This window comes from Chinchilla lanigera, unplaced genomic scaffold (assembly GCF_000276665.1).
Source record: "Chinchilla lanigera isolate Chin_1 unplaced genomic scaffold, ChiLan1.0 scaffold00003, whole genome shotgun sequence".
Taxonomy (NCBI): domain Eukaryota; kingdom Metazoa; phylum Chordata; class Mammalia; order Rodentia; family Chinchillidae; genus Chinchilla; species Chinchilla lanigera.
In genome coordinates this window covers 48602549-48610334 of record NW_004955404.1, presented here as the reverse complement: position 1 = coordinate 48610334, position 7786 = coordinate 48602549, and the positions used below count along the sequence as shown (strand labels likewise).

The window sequence follows — 7786 nt, the reverse complement described above, 5'->3', positions numbered from 1 at the left end:
CTGTTCTGTATTCATGCCCACTTGCTATGTGACTCACTTCCCTATTTGGTCCTGATATAACCAATTTTACTTGAGCAATTGTACCTGTAATCTTATTGGTTGGCCGTAGTTTTGTCCTATTTCATGCCCACTTTGTGAGTTCCCTTGTTGCCACCTTGGACCCGCCTCATATCTTGGATTTGCTCTATAAAAATCCCTAGAAAAGGCAGGGTCCTTGGCAACCCACTCGGTTCCCCTTCTTTCTCTCTTTTGGACAGAAGCTTTCTTTCCCTCCATAATATGGTCTGCCCTTAACCTCTCTTGTTTCTAAAATTCACTATTTAGAGAACACAAACTTGTATCAGAGATCTAGCAGCTTGGGAGTTTCCTCCCCCTATATCGGTATCACGTACATGCCCTTCACTCTATGCTACGGGGAAGTACCACTCCATGGTACGTATGTGCACATTTTGTGCACAAAAGTCATCAGATGGGCATTTTGGCTTCGGCCCCCTTTTGACCTTTGGAACAGCACTGCTATTTCCCACCAGCAATGCATAAGAATTGTAAAATTTCTTTAGAACCTCAACACCCTTATTATTTTCCCTGTTGATTTTATTCTCTCCTTCCTAGTAGCCATGAAGTGGTATTCCATTGTGGTTTTGACTTATATTTCTCCAATGACTAGACTTTCTCTTGCATGGTGAAAGCAAAGGATTTGCAAGTGGGATACCTTGCTTCACCTCAGCACAGCCACTTAGTCACAGTAGACCTCAGTTTTCTGGTGCAGGAGATGTTAACAAATCTGTGCGTGTCCAGGCAAGGGCACAGAGTACCACCTTTGCTTTGATTCGCTGTGTACGTGTGGGAGAGGGGTGGAACTCCTTCCTATAAAGGAGGGGAACAATGGGGGAACTCAGAGATGGGGGCAGCTGGGGTTCAAAGCCCAGACCTTCGTGGGATGATTCCATCTAGGAGGAGTTGGAGCTCCTGTGCATGCAGGTCCATTTTTACCAGGTGAAGTTTTAGGAGCTGGAAGCCCTCGTCTGTTCTCCTACCCAGGAGAATGAGCTTGGTTGTGTTTTGACTTGAAAAGCAAAAGGGCTGGAGCCTGTCCTGGAGAAAACCAGTATGACTGTGTTCTGTAACAGGGCCAGACTGTGTTGGGGACCACTACAAAGTGGCTCTGAGCAGGATTTAATATTAACCAATTGGCTTTCTGTGTTTACTTGTGAGTTGTCTGAAGCTTAGGCACCTTGTCTGACTAGATAAGGCCACAGCTGAAGACGTTTGGCTCCAACCCCAATTACTACAAGGAGACTGCAGCTGCAGGCCCCACATTCCTACAATAAATACCAACCTAAAGATAAGGTAGTTCTCCTGATTGACACAATTTACTACTCAGGAAAATTCTCCCAAGGTCCTGCGAGACTCCTCCATTTTCTTGAGCATCCTCTCCTTTGTTTGAAAACCAAATAAATATGGGCCGCTCAGAGCAATTTTTGACTAACTCAAAGAATACTGAAGCTGTAAAAGAGTTAGTCCCTCCTGGTGCCCTAAAATCATCACCACTGTCTGATTTACTTTAGCCTTCACCGAACACTCACTTGAGAGATTGCAGGCTTGATCAGCCTGCAATAATTTAAGATTATTTAACCCAGTTTTTGATGTTAGACTTATTTCTTATCTCCCAGGATTTTACTCTGAGGTTAAAAGAGTTGTCAATCCAAACAGCTTTTCAACAGCGGGATCTTCAGGTTCTGATGAATCTCATGTGGCCACTGCGTCCCCAGCCATATACTCTCAGACAGTGCGGCTTGGTGAAACTATGGGACCTCAAAGTCAGTATTTCCAGCTTCCTGGGAATATAGGTGTTGCTTGTCACCTCAACAGGACTGCTGTACAAAACAAAAGCCAGGGTCATAAAACTTTGCCCGATATTCTTGCCAAATCTTTATCAACTGAAAGAAATGAGTTTGCAATGGTGCAACATGCAAATGAATTGCAGGGTAATAATGTGTCTGTAGAACAAGAAATGAACAGTGCAGAAACTTATTTTGAAAGTGCCAGAGCTACCTGGGTAATCCAAACATGTCCAGAACTGCTTCAAAGAGACTTTGAGTCACTATTTCCAGAAGTGGCTAATGGCAAACTAATGATTCTGACTGTGACTCAGAAAACTAAAAATGATATGACTGTATGGGGGGAAGAGGTAGAACTTGAAAGAGAAATGCTCTTAGAGGAGTTCATTAACGGTGCTAAGGAAATCTGCTATATTTGCTAGCAGAAGGCTACTGGGCTGACCACACTGACCCATCATCTGGTGTGGCATTTTTTGGACCACATACAAACAACGCTCTTTTTGAAACAGATGAATGCTGCCGACATTTAGGATTCTCTGTTGATGGTCTTGGCTGCTGTGAAGAAATCCACTACAATCTCTGGGGTACCCATGTGTTTGTAGGAAATAGCTTCACTAATGCCACACCAGACAGCCATATTATTAAAAAATTAAGTGGAAACTAGCAGTTGTGTCATTGTATTTGCTCTACTATTTGTATGTAAACGGACTGGTCAATATAAACATTGTCAAAGACTTCACCTTTTAAAATATACTCATTTTGGGTATTTATTTCAAAATATATATATTTAAAATATTGATGAGTGATTGGAATTTTAAAATCACAAATGTTGATTATTCATGTTGTTACTAAATACATGTTAAGCATGCCACACGGGACAGAATGTGGTAATTAGCAGGTAACCAGTATGTGATCTATTAATGTATATTCTCCCCTTTTTTGGAAAAACCTTTTTTGAGAAAAAAAAAAAAAAAAAAGAACACCTTAAATTTTTTTCCAAAAATAAATCATACATTTAGTTATAAAAAAAAAAGAAAAGAAACATCCTATCTGCCTATTCATTCTGTTCTCTGTTCCCTGGGGTCAGTCCCACCCACTCCACCCAAAGAGCAAGGGAATGGGTGAGAAACAGGGCTGGGAGTTAGACTCTGAGCCCTTGGCCTGGAGGAAAGGGCAGCAGGTGGGTGTGGGACGCGCTGCGGGAGTGGTAAAGATCAGCGGGTGTGCGGGGAGTGCTGTGGATGCTAGAACCCCCGGGGTGAGAAGCCCTCTCCTCAGGATCACAGGCCTGGAGGCTGATGCACAGGCTGAAAAGCAGTTTCCTCAGAGTTAGACCAGACAGTGGGTCTGGGCCAGGAGACTTCAGTTCTCACTGGAAGCATGTCTATATTCGAGGAGCTTTGTTTTTTGTTCTGTTCTGTTCTGTTGTACAGAAAACTGAACCCAGCTCCCCCCGACCCTGAGTTACCAGCCCAGGCATTTATTACTGTGGTTGTTGTTCTGAGTCAGTGTTGCTCAGTAGTCCAGGCTGGTCAGGGATTCGACACCTTCCTGCCTCAGCCTCCAAACTACTTGGAATTACAGGCATGTGCCACTTTGCACTTTTTAAAAATAAAAGTGAGACAACATTGTCAGTGGAAATAAAGTATTTCATCAAAATAAAAATATAAAGTATTTCATCAAAAATAATCACATGAAATAAAATATATTTTAAAGAAGATATGAAAATATAAACAAATATATATTTTAGCATTTTTTTTATCTTCTTTTTACCCATACTAACCTCTGTTTGTGAAAAGCAGACTATTTATTTGATTTAGAAATTCTAATTCTGGGCCAGGGATGTAGCTCAGTGGCACAAGCACCTGTCTGGCAAGCACAAGGTCCTGAATTTGATTCCTGGTACAAAAAAAAAAAAAAGAAATTTGAATTCTCTACAATGGAAGTGTGCTTGCTTCTACCTTTATATACATCCAATCCACTTTTATTCTAGGTATGGTTGTATTTTGCTATTTGTATTATACACTATATATTCACACAAGTTTCTAGAATATTCTCCTTTTAATTTATTGGACAGTTCACAGTTGCAATGCACTGTTTCCACTAGCCAATAGGTACAAACATATTGATAGTCATTTGGGTGTATTTATGTTCTTTATTTTCTGTGTCATTGGTCCATCTATATCGCTCACACTTTTTAATGTATAGCTTTTAATGCTAGTTTTTAAAATTAAAAAAAATATTTATCTCTTGCCTTTTTAAAGAAAATTATGAAGCAAATTTAGTTCTATCATAAGACTGAGAAACCAAATAAAACAAAATTTTTAGAATAGATGAAGTTTTAAGGAAAGCTGCTATTCTGTAATTTTCCTTCTTACTCTGATACTCTGGAACACAATTTGGACAATGCACAGAACTTTCATACACAGATCTGAAAGCTGATGTGTCAAGAGTCTTCTAAGTTTTTTTAGTTAGTCAAGAATGACTGTGTTGTAGCACATGATTTTCACAATTATGTGAGTAGGTGAATACAAATTTCATGAAAGTGAAGTTTCAATTTCTACTCAACTACTATGCTACTGAAAATGTGAGGAAAATTTTGCATTTCTGAAATTGTGTATTATTTTGGACATTTTATAGATTCCAGTTGTGTCTTATAAAATGTATTTGTTTATAATCTTCCATTCTTTGACAGTATATATCCATTGTCTTACACTGAAATCATACTTTAGCTGTTTAATTTATTTTTTATTTCTTAATTTTATTTTAAAGAGAAAAAGGATAAACAATGAAAGAGGTTAATAGGGAAGCCACAGTAGTTGACACATAGTTGTTACAATAGTTGATACATTTCGAGTTTCCAAACAGGTTAGTAGAACAAATACTATTAGTTAATCAGAGTATAAGATATAGGCGTGATATCTTGTCTTAACAACATCAGCACAAAGTATTCTTAGTGAAGTTTTAAATTTTTGGCCATGTTTTATTTCCTGAAAATCTTGCTGCTATTTGCTCCTGTTGTCCTCGCGTGGCGAACGTTACTATGGAGAAGTCAGAACTAAGCCTACTTTATCCTTGTCTTGGTTGACTCGAAGATTTGCCCAGCTGCTTTGGGATCCTTTATCTTTCAAGTCAATTAACTGCCTCAGGCACTATGTCAGTATTGATTGAGCTGTATCAATTTTTTTTTGAACTTTCAATCCAAAGATTTGTTTTTCTCCATTTTGGTAATATCATATCATATTGTATACTTGACTGTTTTCTTTCATTTGTTCTCATTTTGCGGTGTGTTTAACTTTCATATTTTGGGTCATTTTTGTTCTTTTGTATCTGTGATTTTCTTTATAATTTTTTCTAAAGCCATCTGTTCTTTTTTATTTCAGTATGCTCAGATTTCTGTCTTATACCCAATTCTTGTTGGAATTCTTGTGTCTACTCTCCTTTCTTATTCATCCAGTGTGACCTTAATTTCTGTATCCTTAATTTATCTTCCTTATTTTATCTCTGCTGCAGTTATTATTTCTTTTTCTTGAGTTATGATTTTAGGCTACAGCCTGTTTTCCAGAATTCAATAATATGAAACTTTTAGGAGATCTATTATATATTAAATACTGCTTAAAATTTTCCTTGCCTTCTGACATTATCATTGTGATTTCTATTCATGTGTGCTTGTGCACATGCTCATTCACACACATTCGTGTTGTGTCATTTCATGGTTACATAGGGCTTTAATTTCTCTCTTATACTCTTATCATATTGTTGTATGCTTAGATAGTTTTTATTGATTTATTTTCAATAAAGGAAAACTTTCTTGAATCACTTATGTTTAAACAAATACGTGAGCTATAGGGGGAAGGACCTGGGTAGGAGAGTAAAGTTAAAAATCTTAAGTATTTAGGACCTTGAGGTTTACTAACTGCTTTTCATCAGTTTATCCTAGAAATATATGAACTTACAGAGAGATCTTATATCAGACAGCTTTATGTTTCATGCATGTGTCACATAGTATGAGTGTGTGCGTGTGTGTGTAGATATAAGGCATCTCACATGCACTTCACTTAAACTTGTTGGACATTTGACTTTTCTACCCACAAAACCACCTCATTCAATTCATCAAGTGCCTACCTTTTCTTTTAGTGCATCTACTTGATTTGTTTTAATGTAATAAGGGCTTTTCTACCCTTTACTGTGTCAAAAATAGTGTCAAGGCGCCTGCTTCCTGTAACATGCAAATATATTTTTAATATATTTCAAAACAAGTATTGTTGATTTTTCCTGCTGTGCAATAAAGTACTAACTCAGCAGTTATATTTAAACCTTGCATAGTCCAAAGAAAGAATTGTCCCTTGACCCACATTTGGTAGATAATAACTTCTAAGGCCTTAAATTTCTCTGTCTAGTGAGTGTGTTTGCAAACATGTGACTGTGGAATATACCAAATACCAAGACTTATGGTGATTTATGGTGGGGGCTTCAGATCTCTATACATTTGATCCCTGGCATGTCTGAGGTTGAAAACTGAGTAACAAGGATTAGCACCACAGTATCTAACTGCCTACGTAACTGAACTCTGATAATAAACCTGGACATCAGGTTCAGGTTAGCTTCCCTGATTGGAAGTGCTGTGTTCTCTGTTACAGGTTACCCCTGGAGGGAATTACGCCAGGTCAGTATGGCTCCAGTGGGGGAAGATGACAGGAAGCTTGTGACTCTTCTCTCCTTGACCCTTCCTTTATGTCTTTCACCTTTGCTGTATTAATCGGTAGCCATTTTCTGTAAAAAGCTACAACTGTGAGTAAAAGCAGCTTTTCTGGGCCACAGTAGTAATTCTAATGAACCTCCGACTCTGGGGTGGCCCCTGGAACTGCTGGCCGGGCACTGTGCTTTCCAGCTGGTCCCTGCCCTGTGAGCCAGAGGCTCCGGCCACTCTCTCGCCTCCCCTGAGGTGGCTGCTCTCGGAGGCCTATTTTTCGGAGAGCGTCTTCAGAAGCTATCTGCTTCACTGTCAAAGATGAGCTGCTGTAGATGTTTGCTGTTTCCACATCCTATTTTCCAGATTTTGAGTCAGGATTCACAGAAGAATCTCTTACAGTTGAAAAGCAGAGATTGGCAGACTCAAATATATAAACCTATGATTCCTAAGAATTTAGAATTCATTATACAGCTATTAAAGAATGTTCCTACCAAAACAGTTAAATAATTGATTAATAATATGTCACCCTGTCTTGGTTACTTTTCTCTCGTTGCTGAGACAAAATACCCAACGCCAAAATGAAGGAAGGAAAGGTTTATTTAGCTTTCAGTTTGTGGAGGTTTCAGTCCATAGTTGGCTGGCTCCGAGGCAGAAGATAGCAAAGCAACAAGAGCAAGGGAGAATGGGAGCCGAACAGCAAACAGCCAGAGCAAACGGAAGGAATGGCGGCAAGCAGCTTCTTTTTCTGCCTTACTTTGTGAACAGGCTACCCCCACTTAAGGGGCATGTAAGGGACGTGTAGCTCTCACATGATCTCCATGCCCTCCTCTTCCACAGGCTCTGGATGTATACAAAGGAAGCACCCTGGCTTCCTGCTGAGTCACTTAGCCAAACCTCTAGACTCCCCAAGTTGACACAGTGTATCAACCATAACACACCCCTTTCCTAATACTGTGTTACCCCTTTTCTAATCCTAATAAGGTTATATACATAAAACCACTATATGTCACACTTAGTTTGAATGTATCATTTCTTTGATGATCATAGCTCCCGAAGAAGCAATATATACAGTTACATTTTCCCCATGAGTCCCTTTATTAGATATTAGTGGAGATAACATTTCTCCCAAGACTTCATAGTTATTTGGGATTTGTGATCTTAATTGGCAAATAGAGAAATGGTTTGCATTTCTTTTTTATTCTTCTGGATCTTAAAAGACAAAAGTAGCTGAGATTTAGCACATATTTGAAGC

At 38.9% G+C, this 7786-nt stretch overlaps 1 pseudogene; it reads left to right on the top strand.

Annotated features, from left to right (window-relative positions):
• The first annotated feature begins 392 nt into the window (after positions 1-392).
• Positions 393-2505, top strand: LOC102003198 (annotated as a pseudogene).
• Positions 2506-7786: the final 5281 nt, after the last annotated feature.